Source organism: Prionailurus bengalensis, chromosome B1 (genome assembly GCF_016509475.1).
Source record: "Prionailurus bengalensis isolate Pbe53 chromosome B1, Fcat_Pben_1.1_paternal_pri, whole genome shotgun sequence".
NCBI classification, from domain to species: Eukaryota; Metazoa; Chordata; class Mammalia; order Carnivora; family Felidae; genus Prionailurus; species Prionailurus bengalensis.
In genome coordinates this window covers 15,966,984-15,985,401 of record NC_057344.1, presented here as the reverse complement: position 1 = coordinate 15,985,401, position 18,418 = coordinate 15,966,984, and the positions used below count along the sequence as shown (strand labels likewise).

Here is an 18,418-nt window from a genome sequence, read left to right as displayed (position 1 = left end):
TATGTAAGCTTATTTAAATCTTTAATTTCCTGAAGTAAAATGATACTACGTGCAAAGGGTCAAACCTAATTACCTTTTTTCTAATTTATTTTTGTAAATTCACATGCAGGTTAGTTATCGTATAGTGCAACAATAATTTCAGGAGTAGATTCCTTAATGCCCCTTACCTATTTAGCCCCTCCCCCCTTCCCACAACCCCTCCAGTAACCCTCTGTTTGTTCTCCATATTGAAGAGTCTCATGTTTTGTCCCCCTCCCTGTTTTTATATTACTTTTGAAACCTAATTACCTTTTTGAGATTTTATATAATTTTCAAAAACTTTACTATTAAAGTACGGCTGACATACAGTGTTGTATTTAAGGTGTACAGATAGTGATTCAACAATACTATACATCACTCACTGCTCACCACGATAAGCATAATTATCATCTGTCACGATTCAACATTATTACAACGTTATTGGCTATATTCCTTCTGCTGTACATTTTATCTTCATGACTTACTTATTTTATGACCAGAAGTTTGTACCTCTCAATTCTCTTCACCTATTTTGTCCATCCCCCCACTCCCCACTCCCTCCCTCCCAACCCCCCCAACCACTAATTAGTTTTCTGTATTTAAGAGTCTGTTTGTTTGCTTGTTTTTTTAGATTCCACATGTAAGTGAAATCACATGGCATTTGTCTTGCTCTGTCTGACTTATTTCACTTGGTTTAATACCTTCCAGGTCCATCCATGTTGTCGCAAATGGTAAGATTTCATTCTTTTTTATGGCTGAGTAATATTCCATTATACATATACATATATATAATGGAATATACATATATATATATTCTATATATATATCCATCCATGTTGTCGCAAATGATGTATATGTGTGTGTGTGTGTATACACATACCTCTTCTTTATCCATTCATCTGTTGATGGACAGTTGGGTTGCTTCCGTATCTTGGCCATTGTACCTAATGCTGCAATAAACATAGGAGTGAATATATCTTTTTTCAATTAATTTTTTCATTTTCCTTGGGTAAATACCCAGTAAAGGAATTACTGGATCATGTGGTCTTTCTGTTTTTAATTTTTAAATAACTTCTGTTTGTTTGTTTGTTTGTTTGTTTGTTTGTTTGTGTGTATTTATTTTGAGATAGAGAGCATGTGCAGGTATGAGTGTACATGAGCTGGGGAGGGGCAGAGAGAGAGAGAGTGGGAGAGAGAGAATCCTAAGTAGGCTCTGTGCTAAAAGCACAAAGCCTAACATGGGGCTCAATCTCACAAAAAGTGAAATCATGACCTGAACCAAAACCTAGAGTTTGATGCTTAACTGACTGAACCACCCAGACACTCCTCTATTTTTAATTTTTTGAGGACCTCTATACCTCTACAGTGGTGGCACCAATTTACATCCCCACCAATAGTGCACAACTGTTGCCTTTTCTCCACATCCTTGCCAACGCTTGTTTGTTTGTTTGTCTTTTTGATACTAGCCATTATGACTGGTATGAGGTGATATCTCACTGTGGTTTTGAGTTTTAGTTTCCTGATGATGAGTGATGTTGAGCATCTTCTCATGTGTCTGTTGGCCATCTGTATGTCTTCACTGAAAAAAATGTCTATTCAGGTCCTCTACCTATTTTTTACTACACTTATTTTTGGGGGGTTGTAAAGTTCTTTATATACATTGAATATTAATCCCTTATTGGATATATCTGATATTTGCATATATCTTCTCCCATTCACTACATTGCCTTCTCATTTTGTTCATGGTTTCCTTAGCTGTGCAAAAGCTTTTTATTTTGGTGTAGTCCCAATAGTTTATTTTTGCCTTTGTTTCCCTCGCCTGAAGAGACAGACCCATGAATAGGTTGCTTAGGGTGATGCCCAAGAGATTACTGCCTATGTTTTCTTTTAGGAGTTTTATGGTTTCAGGTCTCACAGTTAGGTATTTAATCCATTTTCAGTTTATTTTTGTGTATGGTGAAAGAAAGTGGTCCGGTTTCATTCTTTTGCATATATAGCTGTCCAGTTTTCCCAACATCATTTATGGAAAAGATTGTCTTTTTCCTGTTGTTTATTATTGCCTCCTTTGCCATACATTAGTTGACTGTCCCACTGATCTATATGTCTATTTTTATGCCAGTATCAATCTTTTTTTGATGACTGTAGCTTTGTAGCATATCTTGGAATCTAGAATCTGATACCACCAGCTTTGTTCTTCTTTCTCAAGATTACTTGGCTATCTGGAGTCTTTTGTGGTTCCATACAAATGTTAGGATTATTTGTTCTAGTTATATAAAAATACTATTGATGTTTTGATAGGGATTGCGTTGAATCTGTAGATTGCTTTGTGTAGTATGGACATTTTAACAATATGAATTCTTCCAATCCATGAGCATGGTATATCTTTCCATTTGTTTGTGTCATCTTCATTTCTTTCATCAGTGTCTTATAGTTTTAAGAGTACAGGTCTTTCATCTCTTTGGTTAAGTTTATTCCAAGGTATTTTATTCTTTTGGGTGCAATTGTAAATGGGATTGTTTTCTTTTTTTTTTTTCCAGTTTATATACTTTTTTTTTAATTTTTTTATTTTTTTATGAAATTTATTGACAAATTGGTTTCCATGCAACACCCAGTGCTCATCCCAAAAGGTGCCCTCCTCAATACCCATCACCCACCCTCTCCTCCCTCCCACCCCCCATCAACCCTCAGTTTGTTCTCAGTTTTTAACAGTCTCTTATGCTTTGGCTCTCTCCCATTCTAACCTCTTTTTTTTTTTTCCTTCCCCTCCCCCATGTGTTCCTGTGAAGTTTCTCAGGATCCACATAACAGTGAAACCATATGGTATCTGTCTTTCTCTGTATGGCTTATTTCACTTAGCATCACACTCTCCAGTTCCATCCACGTTGCTACAAAAGGCCATATTTCATTTTTTCTCATTGCCACGTAATATTCCATTGTGTATATAAACCACAATTTCTTTATCCATTCATCAAGTGATGGACATTTAGGCTCTTTCCATAATTTGGCTATTGTTGAGAGGGCTGCTATGAACATTGGGGTACAAGTGGCCCTATGCATCAGTACTCCTGTATCCCTTGGATAAATTCCTAGCAGTGCTATTGCTGGGTCATAGGGTAGGTCTAGTTTTAATTTTCTGAGGAACCTCCATACTGCTTTCCAGAGCGGCTGCACCAATTTGCATTCCCACCAACAGTGCAAGAGGGTTCCCGTTTCTCCACATCCTCTCCAGCATCTATAGTCTCCTGATTTGTTCATTTTGGCCACTCTGACTGGCGTGAGGTGATACCTGAGTGTGGTTTTGATTTGTATTTCCCTGATAAGGAGCGACGCTGAACATCTTTTCATGTGCCTGTTGGCCATCCGGATGTCTTCTTTAGAGAAGTGTCTATTCATGTTTTCTGCCCATTTCTTCACTGGGTTATTTGTTTTTCGGGTGTGGAGTTGGGTGAGCTCTTTATAGATTTTGGATACTAGCCCTTTGTCCGATATGTCATTTGCGAATATCTTTTCCCATTCCGTTGGTTGCCTTTTAGTTTTGTTGGTTGTTTCCTTTGCTGTGCAGAAGCTTTTTATCTTCATAAGGTCCCAGTAATTCACTTTTGCTTTTAATTCCCTTGCCTTTGGGGATGTGTCGAGTAAGAGATTGCTACGGCTGAGGTCAGAGAGGTCTTTTCCTGCTTTCTCCTCTAAGGTTTTGATGGTTTCCTGTCTCACATTTAGGTCGTTTATCCATTTTGAGTTTATTTTTGTGAATGGTGTGAGAAAGTGGTCTAGTTTCAACCTTCTGCATGTTGCTGTCCAGTTCTCCCAGCACCATTTGTTAAAGAGGCTGTCTTTTTTCCATTGGATGTTCTTTCCTGCTTTGTCAAAGATGAGTTGGCCATACGTTTGTGGGTCTAGTTCTGGGGTTTCTATTCTATTCCATGGGTCTATGTGTCTGTTTTGGTGCCAATACCATGCTGTCTTGATGATGACAGCTTTGTAGTAGAGGCTAAAGTCTGGGATTGTGATGCCTCCTGCTTTGGTCTTCTTCTTCAAAATTCCTTTGGCTATTCGGGGCCTTTTGTGGTTCCATATGAATTTTAGGATTGCTTGTTCTAGTTTTGAGAAGAATGCTGGTGCAATTTTGATTGGGATCGCATTGAATGTGTAGATAGCTTTGGGTAGTATTGACATTTTGACAATATTTATTTTTCCAATCCATGAGCAGGGAATGTCTTTCCATTTCTTTAAATCTTCTTCAATTTCCTTCATAAGCTTTCTATAGTTTTCAGCATACAGATCCTTTACACCTTTGGTTAGATTTATTCCTAGGTATTTTATGCTTCTTGGTGCAATTGTGAATGGGATCACTTTCTTTATTTGTCTTTCTGTTGCTTCATTGTTAGTGTATAAGAATGCAACTGATTTCTGTACATTGATTTTGTATCCTGCAACTTTGCTGAATTCCTGTATCAGTTCTGGCAGACTTTTGGTGGAGTCTATCGGATTTTCCATGTATAATATCATGTCATCTGCAAAAAGCGAAAGCTTGACTTCATCTTTGCCAATTTTGATGCCTTTGATTTCCTTTTGTTGTCTGATTGCTGATGCTAGAACTTCCAGCACTATGTTAAACAGCAGCGGTGAGAGTGGGCATCCTTGTCGTGTTCCTGATCTCAGGGAAAAAGCTCTCAGTTTTTCCCCGTTGAGGATGATGTTAGCTGTGGGCTTTTCATAAATGGCTTTTATGATCTTTAAGTATGTTCCTTCTATCCCGGGGATTGTTTTCTTGATTACTCTTTCTGCTACTTGAAGTTAGTGTATAGAAATGTATTCTTTTGGGTGCAATTGTAAATGGGAAAACATTCTTAATTACTCTTTCTGCTACTTTGAAGTTAGTGTATAGAAATGCATTTCTATATATTAATTTTATATCCTGCAACTTTAGTCAAAATTTACTTTGGCGTCTTTCCTTTTCAGTGATATCTGGAAGCCATGTCAGAAAAATACCAAAAATAGAGGAAGAACAAGAAGATTTACTTGATTAAAAAAGTGGCTGAAAGACAAGTTCAGAGAGGGATTCAGGAACATGAGAGAATTTGAAAAATATGATCCAGAAAAAATAGGCAAGGTAAATGTATTTTAAGAATTATACTAGTTCCATATTTAATTATTTCACACTTAAAGATTTTCCAAATTAAAAAAATAGTACATATTCATTATATAAAAATTTGAACCTATGGAAAAATATACCCAAGAAAATGTAAATCACCTAATAACTTAATCACTCGAGATCTTTGCTATGATCATGATGGTACATATTTAGTCTTTTAAAAATTAAATAAATGAAAAATTAGGATTACCCCAATTATTTTTATTTTGTGAACATAGTTATTATTAGATTGTGGATATTTCAACAAATCATTAACTAGAACTTTAGCATGATTTTCATGTATGCTTAAGATTTTATCAAATGATATACCATAACTTATTTCCCATTCCTGAAAGGAAAAATTTCCATTTTTTCTACTTTATTCTCAACATTCTCCACTCAATACTTCACATCCGGTCACCAAATGTGTGTGGGTTTTTCCCACACCAAGCAATTCTCCAGTTCTCTGTGGACACCACCAACTGGGTGTCCTGCCATTTAATTAAATTTTCCTACTTGGAGTTAGCATCAGATCCTACAGGTTAAGACCTCAGTCACACAAGACTGCCCTCATCCCCAACTCCAGACACCAACCCCAAGTTGTCACTTGTGCTTCTGATCAATCAGCTGTAAGTCATGACCCCTCCTTGCATTTAGTAGCTTTCTAGAATGGCTCACAGACCTCAGGAAAACAGTTTACTTACTAGATTACTGGTTTGTTATAAAAGGATACAACTCAGGAACGGGCAGATGGAAGAAATGCATAAGACAAGGAATGGGAGTAGGGGGGAAGGGATTCAGAGCTTCCATGCTGTCTCTGGGCATGCCCCCCTCCCAACACCAACACATGTTTACCAACTCAGAGGCTCTCCAAACCCCATACTTTAGAAATATTTTTGGAAGCTTTGTAATATGTGCAGGATGGATTATTAACTCAATCCCCAGGCCCTAGCCCAAGGATGGGAGATGGGCCGGGACATTTTAAGCTTGGTCTTTCTGGTGACCAGCCCCCATCCTGAAGCTATCCAGGAGCCCACCAAGATTTGCCTCATTAGAACAGGAGACGCAAGTATCACCCGGGAAATTTTAAGGGATTTTGGAACTCTGGGGCAGGAACTGGAGTCAAAGACCAAACGTTAGAACAAAAGATTCTCCTAGAACCTTTATCACTTAGGAAATGCCAAAAGTTTTAGGAGCTCTGGCCAGGAGCCAGACTTAAAGACTAAAATCTGTATTTCTTATTATATCACAATTTCCCAATCAGTGTTGGGCATGTAGGTTGTTACCAGTTATTCGCTGTTTTATTTATTACATTGAATACTTTAAAAAATATACCTCAATTTTTGTGATCGTATTTCCTTAGCGCAAATTTTCATTTTTAGGGTGAAAAAAATTTAAATATCTTCAGGAATAGTGCCAAAATTGCTCTCAAGAAATTTATACCCATTCACATTCTTACTAACACTATCAATGTGCACAGCATTAGCTTTCACCCTGGCCTATATTGGGTGTATTAGTTATCTAGTGCACATTAACAAAGTAGTCCTCAAAATTTGTCAGCTGGAAACAATAAGATTTATTCTCTCACAGTTTCTGTTGGTCAGGGATCTGGGCTGGGTGTTTCTGGCTCAAGGGATCTCATGAGACTGCAGTTCAGCTATTGGCTAGGAGTGATGAATCAAGGCTCAACTTGGGGAGGAGCCACATCTAAGTTCGCTCACTGGCTGATGACCAGACACATTTGTTCCTTGGCACATGGGCCACTTTATAGGGCAGTTCACAACATAGCAAGCAGCTGGCTTGCCTCAGAACAAGTAAGCAAGAGAAAGAGAGTGCCTGAGAAGGAAGCCTCGCTCTTTTTATAACTTCATTTTGGAAGCAACGTCCCATGATGTTGCCATTTTCTGTTTGTTACAGCAAGTCAGTAGATGCAGGCCACACTCAGGGGGAGGGCATTATTCAAGGGTGCATGTACCAAGGTCTAGAGATTGCCTATCACAGTACATTGCCTATCATAATATTTTCTTTCTTTCTTTCTTTTTTCATGTTTATTTTTGAGATAGTGCAAGCCAGGGAGGGGCAGAGAGAGAGGAACAGAGGATCTGAAGCATGGTCTTCACTGACAGCAGTGAGCCCAATGTGGGGCTTGAACTCACAAACCACAAGACCATGACATGAGCCGAAGCTGGACACCCAATTGACTGAGCCACCCAGGTGCCCCTCTTTTTTTTTTTTTTTTTGAGACAGGGAGATAGAGGGCGCAAGTGAGTGAGGGGCAGAGAGAGAGATGGGGAGAGAGAGACAGGGAGAGAGAGACAGGGAGAGAGAAGCGGGTCTCACCTGAAGTGAGGCTCATGTTCACCCAAAGCAGGGCATGAGTTCACCCAATGTGGGACTCAAACTTACAAACCATGAGATCATAACCTGAGCTGAAGTCATATGCTTAACCGACTGAGCCACCCAGGTGCCCACCTGTCATAATACAGTATTTTCATTTCAAGATAAAGCTTGGCCAAAAATAACCACTCAATTTTATTTTACTTTGTTTACATTTGGTTACCTGTATAGTTGAACATATGTTTATTTACTAAGTTAGTATTTTACCCAGTAAGCTAATATATATTGAGCATTTACTATGAGCCAAGCACCAAGCTAAACATTTTTTTTGTTTAAAAAAAATTTTTTTTAAGGTTTATTTATTTTTGAGAGAGAGACAGAGCATGAGATGGGGAGGGGCAGAGAGAGAGAGGGAGATACAAAATCTGAAGCAGGCTCCAGGCTCTGACGTGAGGCTTGAACCCATGGACCGTGAGATCATGACCTGAGCCGAAGTCAGATGCTCAACCGACTGAGCCACCCAGGCACCCCTAAACATTTTCTATACATTTTCTCATGTAGACTTCCCAACAATTCAATGAGATAGGCACTATTATTAACTTCATTTTACAGATGAGGAAACTGAGGCACAGAGAGATTGAAGTTATCAAAGTTTATGTAACTGGTAAGCAAGGGAGCTCCAGTCTGTATTCTTAACTACAGTCTTATCTTAGTTACCTTTCATGTCCGTGTATGTATTTATAATTTAAACATTTGTATGTATCCATAAGCAATACATACAACTCTGTTTCTTAAAAAATTTTTTTAAATGTTTATTTATGTTTTTTTTAATTTTTTTTCAACGTTTATTTATTTTTGGGACAGAGAGAGACAGAGCATGAACGGGGGAGGGGCACAGAGAGAGGGAGACACAGAATCCGAAACAGGCTCCAGGCTCTGAGCCATCAGCCCAGAGCCTGACGCGGGGCTCGAACTCACGGACCGCGAGATCGTGACCTGGCTGAAGTCGGACACTTAACCGACTGCGCCACCCAGGCGCCCCTAAATGTTTATTTATTTTTGAGAGTGAGAGAGAAAGAGAGAGCATGAACAGGGAAGAGGCAGGAAGAGAGGGAGAGAGAATCCAAAGCAGGCTCCAGGCTCTGAGCTGTCAGCACAGAGCCCAACGCGGGGCTTGAATCCACCAACCGTGAGATCATGACCTGAGCCAAAGTCGGACGCTTAACCGACTGAGCCACCCAGGCCCCCCCATATACAACTCTGTTTTAAAATTACACACAAATGTTATTAAACCTACAAATACCTTTGCAATTTTTTTTTTCACTGAGCATTGGCTTGGAGATTTATCCATGTGGGTATAGGCACGCACATGAGTTCAGTCATTCTAATTCTTTACTATTCCATTGTATGAATGAAATAAACCAGTTTCTTTTCCTACCAAGAAAGGGTTATTTGGTTCAAGGTCTTCACAATTAGAGGTAATGCTGCACTGAACAACCGTCTACATGTTTTCTTGGACATATTTGTGAGACTTTCTGCAGGGTGGACACTTCAGATGAAATTGTTGGCTACCAGGGCTCCTGCCTCTCCAAAATGATTGTAACGGTCTATTAACCAGCAATGTAGAAAAGTTTCCTCTGCCGCTATCTTTGCTGTATGAGCTTGCTGAAGCTGCTATAACTGAATAGCAGACTGGCCTAAACAACAGAAATTTACTTTCTCGTATTTCTGGAGACTAGAAGATCAAGATCAAAGTTTTGGTAGGTCGGTTTCCTCTGAGGCCTCTCTCTTTGGCTGGGAGATGGCTGTCTTCTCCCCATGTCCTCACAAGGTCTTGCCTCTGTGTCTGTGTCTTGATCTCCTCCTCCTCTTCTTCTTTTTGTTAATGTTTATTTTTTGAGAGAGAGAGAGACAGAGTGTGAGCAGGGGAGGGGCAGAGAGAGAGAGAGGGAGGCACAGAATCTGAAGCAGGCTCCAGGCTCTGAGCTGTCAACACAGAGCCCAACGCCAGTCTTGAACTCATGAACCACAAGATCATGACCTGAGCTGACGTCCAACGCTTAACCAACTGAGCCACCCAGGCACCCCTCCTCTTCTTATAAGGACACTGGCCATATTGGATTAGGGCTCACTCTTTTGACCTCATTTTACCTTAATTACCTTTTAAACAGTCCTATTTCCAAATACAGTCACGTTCTGAGTTATCCTGCGGGTTAGAATATCAATATGTGAATTTTAGGGGAGCACAATTCAGCCTCTAATACTTACTTGCCAACCCTTGGATTTATCAATCTTAATGGTTTTAAAAATCAGTTGAATGTTTGCAAATGCTATTATGTTATTTAACCTGTATTGGCATGTCCACTTTCCCTACTAGACAGTAGTTCCTGAAGTTTGGGCCTTTGTCTTACTAACCTTTATAACCGCCACTGGGAAACCATAGTTAGCATTTAGTAAATGCTTACCACTGGAATTGCATTTTTTAAACCAACCTGAAGACAAAGAGGCCAGTAGGTTCTGTAGACTTTGCCTGGTTTGACCTTGTATTGCCAAAATACTTTTTAAAGTTGTTTTCACTAATTTCAAGATTCATTAGGCACATAGTTGTTATTCATGTAAATAGTTCCCTGACTCTATTATCCAGTTTGCATTTTTATCAAAGCTCTCTGCTTTTCTTCCTCTTTTGCTGTGAGTCTCTGAAAAGCATTTCCTGGATCCTTAGAAATCCCAGTATATCTAGTCAAGCTGGGGACACTGTGTAAGCAAAATACAAAATCGACCTAATTCGCTTGGATTTTTAGTTCTGCCAAAGGGGATGAATCAGCTGAGTTAAATGAAGTCTGAGAATGAACCTATAGATTAAGTTATCTAATCAGGAAAGTTATGTGATCTAAGTGTGGAGCATTTTTTATATATTCCTTTTATCATTGTATGAATGATATAATTTTATAAAATTGTAAATTGTTAGTCTTAAATATACAGGCTCTATTTAGAAAGAAATAACCTTTCATTAAAAAATTTCCCTGCTATCTTCTTCTTCCTAGATGTCCCAGCAGGAAGTGAGCCCCGCCTCTTGGGGGCTGTTGTAGCACCTGATAGGTAATCGTTACCTTGCATACTTGTAATAATTGTTATCGTGGAGTTTTAGCTCTGCAATTATATTGTAAGCCATAAGAAGACAGTCACTATAACTTTATAACCCCATTGTATTTTATACTTACATAGTAGATGTTCTAAAAAATATGCTGAATAAATTCCCCAAATTGTTCTCCACCATCTTCCCCATGACTCTTAGTAAGGAGAAAAAATTAAAAAACCCAAATCTATGATTCACATGGAAACTCTGTAAAGTACTGGTGTTCGATCCCTCTCTGTCTCTTGTCTCTCTGCTCTGTCCCTCTGTCTCTCTCTTTCTCGCAGACATTGGAAAAGAAGATTTCTTTTCAGTCCTGAAAAAATTTGACTCGCATCTGAAGGAGGAATCCTTTAATGATTTCCTGAAGAGACGCAATCTTATATGCAATGCAACTGACAGTAGTTATCTGGAGTTCCTGTGGAACCTCCAGGACAGTGATGAAGGGATCAAAATCCTCTCCAAGTCCATGCACAGTTTGTACGGACCCTCCACATGGCTACGATAGTCTTCTAGTCCGCTGACCATTGGTAAACTTTCAGGGAGACTCAGATTCCTCACCTTCGTGGTGCTGTATCTCTCTCAGGACCCGTGTTCATGGACATGGGCTAGCCTGGTCCATAGATGGTTCGTGAGAATTTGGCCTTTGGGAACAGAGTGTGACAGGAATGAAACTTCTCTGTCTTGTTACTAAAATTATTAGAATTATTATTAAAATTCGTTTCAAGTAAGAATTGGTCTACTTTCCCTGGCTGAGGAGGTTACACAGTGTCTTGGGAGGATACACATGTGCGAATTTAGTATGATTCACTTCTCCCTTAATGCTCCCTGAAACAGCTCCTTAATGTTCCCAGTGCCACACTTTATTTTTAGCTTTGGTCTTCTGCAGCACTTGACCTTTTGCCTGGATAGAGCAACTGCACTGTGGAGCTCAAACCCACAGTCTCCCCTGTCCTGTGCAATATGGAGAATGTTATTTATACCTTCTTTGGAAGGTCTGGCATCCAGAATGGCCTTTTAGGACAAAGTAAAGCTGTGTACCCACACACACACACACACACACACACACACACACACCCCTTTGGTAACATTGCCTTCTATGCCTGGATTATAATCATCTCTTTTACATATCTTCTGCCATTGCTGCAAGGCATTATATAATCTGAACAATTATGAAAATATTTTTAAAATGTAGATAAGGATCTTGTACCAAAATAATCATCCCTCTTGTTTCAGAATAACAAAAACTTAGGGGTGCCTGGATGGCTCAGTCCGTTAAGCATCTGACTCTTGGTTTCAGCTCAGGTCATGATCTCTCAGTTTCACGGGTTGAAGCCCTGCATCAGGTTCTGCCCTGGCAGCACAGAGCCTGCTTGGGATTTTCTATCTCCCTCTCTCTCTGCCCCTCCCCAATTGCGCTGTCTCTGTCTCTCTCAAAATAAATCAATAAACTTAAAATATTTTTTAATAAAAAATAAAAAGAATCACAAAAACTTGGAAACAACATTCAAACATAGACGAGTAGTTAAATCAATCATAGAATTTCCATACCATGAAATACCATGCAGCCATCAGAAAGGATTACCACAATTTTTTTTTCCTGAAATGGGAAAATGCTAATTATGGAATACTAAGTGAAAAAACTTAAGTCCCAAACTGCAAATGCAGCATGACCGTGGCTGTGCCTTTACCTGTCTCATCATGCTGGCTCACCGCCACCTAACGGGTCTCCCTCGACTGAGTGTGACCCCTACCATCCATTCTCTGCATCCAAGCCAAGAGATCTTTCAAAATTCAAATCTAATCTTGTCCGTTCCACACTTACCGCTCTCCATCGGAGCAACAGCATTTAGAAAATGTTCGGGCTTGGGGCGACTGGGTGGCTCAGATGGTTAAGCGCCGGACTTCGGCTCAGGTCACGATCTCATGGTTCGTAGGTTCCAGCTCCACATCAGGCTCTGTGCTGACAGCTCAGAGCTTGGAGCCTGCTTCAGATTGTATCTCCCTCTCTCTCTCTGCCCTTCCCCCACTCGCACTCTGTCTCTCTCTCTCTCTCTCTCTCAAAAATAAATAAACATTTAAAAAAAGGAAAGAAAAAAAGAAAACGTTCGGGCTCATGAACACGGGGTCCAGAGCCCCTTGTAATCCTGCCCCTGCTGCTCTTTGGCACCTCATCTCTGAAGGTCCTCTGTCCCCATCGGTAGTAGCATGCTTGGCTTTGACCAGACTTCTTCCATCCGTGCTTTCTGGCCAGAGTGCTGTTGCCTTCTTTTTGCCTTGATATCTTCTCATCTTTTACATCTCAGATGGGAAGCTTTTCCTCATCCCTACCCTGGTTTGCTTGCTCCTTCTCTATGCTTCCATTACTCTCTGTGTGTCCCCTTACCATAGAACTTATTACTGCCCTTTACTGTAATTGCCACTTCCTTACCCGTGAAGGCTGGGTCTATGTCATGCCCATTATTTTGTTTCCAGCAGACAGAACCACAGGGTAGGCACTCGTTAGCTGTTAAAAAAAATAATGTTGAGGGGTCCCTGGGCGACTCGGTTGGTTAAGCGTCTGACTCTTGAAACTGGCTCAGGTCATGAACTCACAGTTCGTGAAACTGATCCCCGCATCTGGCTCTGTGCTGACGGTGTGGAGCCTGCTTGGGATTCACTCTCTCTCTGCCCCTCTCTTGCTCTCTGTCTCTCAAAATGAATAAAAATAAACATTTAAGCAAATAATAGTGAACATATCTGGCAGACAAGCATCAACTGGTTAATAGAAATTTTTCCTTCAGTGGTTGAATTTTGGATGGCTTTAAATTTCTTTCTCTTTATACTAAGACAAAATTATTTTTTATTGTGGTAAAAAAAATGCATACCATTAAATTAACCATCTTAACAATTTTCCAGTGTACACTTCAGTAGTGTTAAGTGTAATTGCGTTGCTGTGCGACTAAAACATTTCATCTTGCAAAACTGAAACCCTGTATCCACTAAGCACTAACCACCTCCGCCTCCCGCCCCTTTCCACCACCCTTGATGATTACTTTTCTACTTTCTGTTTCAATGATTTTAGATGCTTCACATGAGAGGCATCATCCTGTATTTGTCCTTCCATGCCTGGCTTCTTTTGCTTTAGCATAATGTCCTCATTAGCATCCATGTTAAAACCAATTTGTGATATGAACTCTGTGACCTCTGGAACCAGAAAAGTAGTATTATGGAGAATCATAGGAGCTAAAGGTGACTCTCAAATTTATCTGGGCCATTTTTCCACACTCCAAACTTTACTTTTTTCTAGATGAGAAATCCAAAAATAGAAAACTAACTTGTCCAAGGTGAAAGGTTCCATAATGGCAAAACTGAGCTCAACAAATGTAAAAATAAGTAATAGAGGTAGGCGTTTAGTTCTTTTACACCGTTTACAGCATGTCCTATTTTATTTTCTGCACATAGCTGCTTAAGTATAATTTTATTTTCTATTATTCCATTTTATATTTGAAGTGAAAATCACAGCTGCCCAGGTTATTTCTCTGTTTGGAAGGCCCACTACAGTTCTCTTTGTTTGGGATTATGCTTCTGCAATTTTGTCTGTAAAATGCATTCCCCAGGTGGTCCAGATTTTGCATTTGGGGCATGCAGATCCTGTTGGCATTTACGAGTAAAAGGAATTCTTTATGTTTCTGAGAGACTTTGATATTTGAGCCATGCAGATCTAACAGAGCTGGAGTCACCAGAAATATTTTAGAAATATTTTAGTCCAGCTGCTTGCCACTGTGTGACTTTCTCTCCTACTCTGAAAGAAAAAGATCTCGTAAGCTATACTTTATCATATAATTACCAAAGAGCCTCTTGTTCTCAGTATCCAAACTAGTTAATTAGTTTAAAGAGCATGTATTATGAGTCTACCAGGTGCCCTGTTGTGACTTAGAGGCATGTTTAAGATATGTATTAACTAGTGAAAAAAACCCCAGCGATTTTCAAAGTTAAGGCAAAGACCTCTTAGCATTGCTGCAGGCAAATCCCCTCATTCTGTGTGTGAGAGACAGAAGCCCAGAGAGGGACCCAGAGTGAAACAGCCAGTGAGTCACATACTAGAATTTCAGATGCCTATTTCTGACCACCGGGCCAAAGAGGACATCACAAGCTCTTGGACTATATCCGTGGGCTTGATTTGAAGAGGGACACAGAGACTCTCACTCAGCTCGCTTTCCATTAACATTTTATTCTTTCTTCCTAATTTACTTGTCAACATGATTTTTAGCCTGGTCTTGATATCTGGTTTTGAATCACGAGAAGAAAACTCAGGAGATTTCTAGCCCATAGTGATTTAGAATAGCTTGACAGTGTGTTCCGACACTGAAGGGATTAGTTTTCTTCACTCCAATTGGTAGAACCAAGAAAGGAAATTCCAAACCCCAGCTGAGACTAGGCCCTGTGATATATAATGTATGTGCCTAGGTTTTTGGGAAAGAGTGACTAAAGCCTGCTTTGGGAGGGATCTTTGGCTTGAAGCTTTCGGTTTTGTTTATGACTGGAAGAGAGGAGTTCATTTATGTCTAAGTGTAAGGTTGCAGTCTGCTTTGGCAGTCTTTCTAACATAAACACCACATTTGATGTTAGGATTTGAGAGGAAAAAGACTCCCGAATGTTTTACTGTGATTTGCCCTTAGAGTCCTCTCAAACACTGTGAAAATAACTTTAGGAAGTTTTGTTAAATGGAAGAATGCTTTACGCTTCATACTATTTTATCAGTTTATTTTACTGATGTGAAACTTAGTGAGTATACGTGTAAATAAAGACTTGCACTTCTCTGAAAGGTGGGAAAAAGTTTATATCATTATGATACTTTGTTCTGTAGGGTTCCAAGAGACCAACTAATATTCTTTGAACCAAAAAATACCCCTAAGCTATAGCTAAATGCAGAATATTTGTAGTAATGTGGAATGTGTTTACATTTATGTAAATTAACTTAAGGAAACATATACTGTAACATTTGTTAAATATTGTCCTGTGACTAGTACTATAGATCTAGGTACTTAAAGTAATACAAGCCATTGACAGGACTCAGTGCTCCTGGGTCCCTGACATCTTCCACAATCCCTCAACAGACATAGGTTCAGAATCACCTAGAATGTTCTTCTCCATTGGGCAGAAATTCTCTCTGTGTTGCTTCCCAACACACAGATGATCAGAAGTCCTGCATTTCTCCGTCTGGTGGTCAACAGATTGATTTCATACTACATTAGGTGCACATCAGGTCCCTGTTTGCTGGACTGTTCTCTCTTCAGAGATAAAAGCTGACGTGGATCTTCTCACAACATGGAGAGTGGGAAACCCACTCAGGCAAACTCAGTGAAAAATCAACCAACCAAGCTGCGGTGCTTGAGCAATAGGTCTGGAAGCGAATGACCGAGGCTCTTTCAATAGGTGTTCCTGGAAGACTAAGTAGTTGTCAAATAGTTCTCTTTTTTGTTGTTGTTAAAAAATTTTTTTAAACATTTATTTATTATAGAGAGATAGAGAGAGACAGAGCATGAGTATAGGAGGGGCAGAGAGAGGGGGAGACACAGAATCTGAGGGAGGCTCTAGGCTCTGAGCTGTCAGCACAGAACCCAATGCGAGGCTCGAACTCATGAACAGTGAGACCAGGACCTAAGCCGAAGTCGGACGCCCAACCGACTGAGCCACCCAGGCGCCCCAGTTGTCAAATATTTCCGATTGGTGACCTCAAAGGAGTGGGGCATCTTGGCCAGCACTTACTTTCTACCTCTCAATTTTATTTATTTATTTATTTATATGAAATTTATTGTCAAATTGGCTTCCATACAACACCCAGTGCTCATCCCAACAGGTGCTCTCTTCGATGCCCATCACCCACCCCCCTCCCTCCCACCCCCCTCCCTCCCACCCCCCCCCATGAACCCTCAGTTTATTCTCAGTTTTTAAGAGTCTCTTATGGTTTGGCTCCCTCCCTAACTTTTTTTTTTTCCTTCCCCTCCCCCAATGGTCTTCTGTTAAGTTTCTCAGGATCCACATAAGAGTGAAAACATATGGTATCTGTCTTTCTCTTGTAGGACTTATTTCACTTAGCATAACAATCTACCTCTCAATTTTAAACCAGAATTCAACTTCAACGTAATTTACTTGGGCGATTGCACCCTGCTGTGTTTGCTTATTTCCAGACTCCTGGGTGAACATGGCGAAAACCTTTCCTGCAAACCTAGATTCTCTTCCAGCATCTTTCTACCTTCTGTGTCCCTGGCAGACTCTTTCTGAAGTGCCATTTGCTCTCCACTCTCTCATTCGCGACACAATCCACCGGCTTTGGTTCTCCTTCCCCTTGGAGTTACTCTTGTTGAGGTCTCCTGGGACCTCCACGCTCCACGATGCCAGACAAAAGGCATGTTCTCCAGTCCCTGGTTTATATGACTTCTCTGGAACATTTACCTCTACCGAACACCCACTTCTTCCTAAATCTGTATTTACTCTTGGCTTTACTGTACGACGTCACATTCTTTTGGTTTTCCACTCTCCTCTCCGGCTGCTTCTTTATAGGTTCCATGGTGGGTTCTAGCTTCTCATTCGTTACATGCCAATACTGCCCAGATGCTATTCTCATTTATACGTTCTTAGAAGCGCGTTCACGCACACGCATAGCTTCAATGTCACTTCTGTGCTGGTGACTCTCATATCTACCTGGCTAGCTCAGACCTCTTTTGCTTGAGTGTCAGACGCATACGTGTGTTATAAGCTTCACCTCAAACTTACTACTTTCAATGCCTGCTCCACCTCCCAGGTCTCCTGTCTCTCTCTCGGCGTCTGTCCAAATCAGATAAAACTAAAAAGCATCCTAGATTCCCATTCTTCCTCGTCTCGCACTTAACTGGTCACCAAGGAATGTAGAGACTACTTCCTGGCCATCTCACCCATCTTCTCCGTCCTCTCTCATTTTGATCAGACACTGTTTCTCCTCTCCTAGATTGCAGCAGGCCCTCGGAGCTGGTCTACCTGCCTCCAGTCTGCCCACCTCTTCTTGGACCGGCACACAGTGCTATGTGGATGACCCTTCTAAACTGCAAATGTCATCATGTCACTTCCCCGTGTACCACCTGTCGTTCCCCCGACTTAAGATTAAAGTAAAATCCTTCTGGTTTTGCATGCCAGGTCTTGCATTTTCTGGATATGGCCTTTCTCTCTTGCCTCATCTGCTATCACCCCCCTACACACACACACACACACACACACACACACATCCTCCTCCGTCTCAGCCACTCCACAGTGTGTGTGAATTGCATGATTTCTTACCTCCACTTCTTGTGTGTTGATCTTGAAATACTCTCCTCATCCCCTTTGTTTCTTATTTTATTTTATTTTGTTTTATTTTATTTTATTTTATTTTTATTTTTATTTTTGAGAGAGAGAGAGAGACAGACAAAGCATGAGCCGGGGAGGGGCAGAGAGAGAGGGAGACACAGGATCCGAAGCAGGCTCCAGGCTCAGAGCTGTCAGCACAGAGCCCAATGCAGGGCTCGAACTCACAGACCACGAGATCATGACCTGAGCCGAAGTCAGACACTTAAGTGACTGAGCCACCCAGGTGCTTCCCCTTTGTCTCTAATTAGTTAATATTCATCCTTTAAATTCAGTTGAAGGGTCACCTCCTCCAGGAAGCCTTCTTGGAGCCTCCCATCTGATTTAGATGCCCTCCTCTGTGTTCTTATAACTGTCTCATAAAACCTACTGTATATTCCATTATAATTGTGTCTGCATTGTAAACTCCTTAAAGACTGAATGCATTTTTGGCC

At 40.5% G+C, this 18,418-nt stretch overlaps 1 long non-coding RNA gene across 1 annotated transcript; it reads left to right on the top strand.

The window, feature by feature from the left end:
* Positions 1 to 699: 699 nt before the first annotated feature.
* LOC122470704 lies at positions 700 to 17,785 on the top strand. Its single transcript, XR_006293978.1, has 4 exons — positions 700 to 749; positions 4,981 to 5,131; positions 9,031 to 9,249; positions 17,593 to 17,785. It is a non-coding gene; the product is annotated as an uncharacterized LOC122470704 (long non-coding RNA).
* The last annotated feature ends 633 nt before the right edge of the window (positions 17,786 to 18,418 follow it).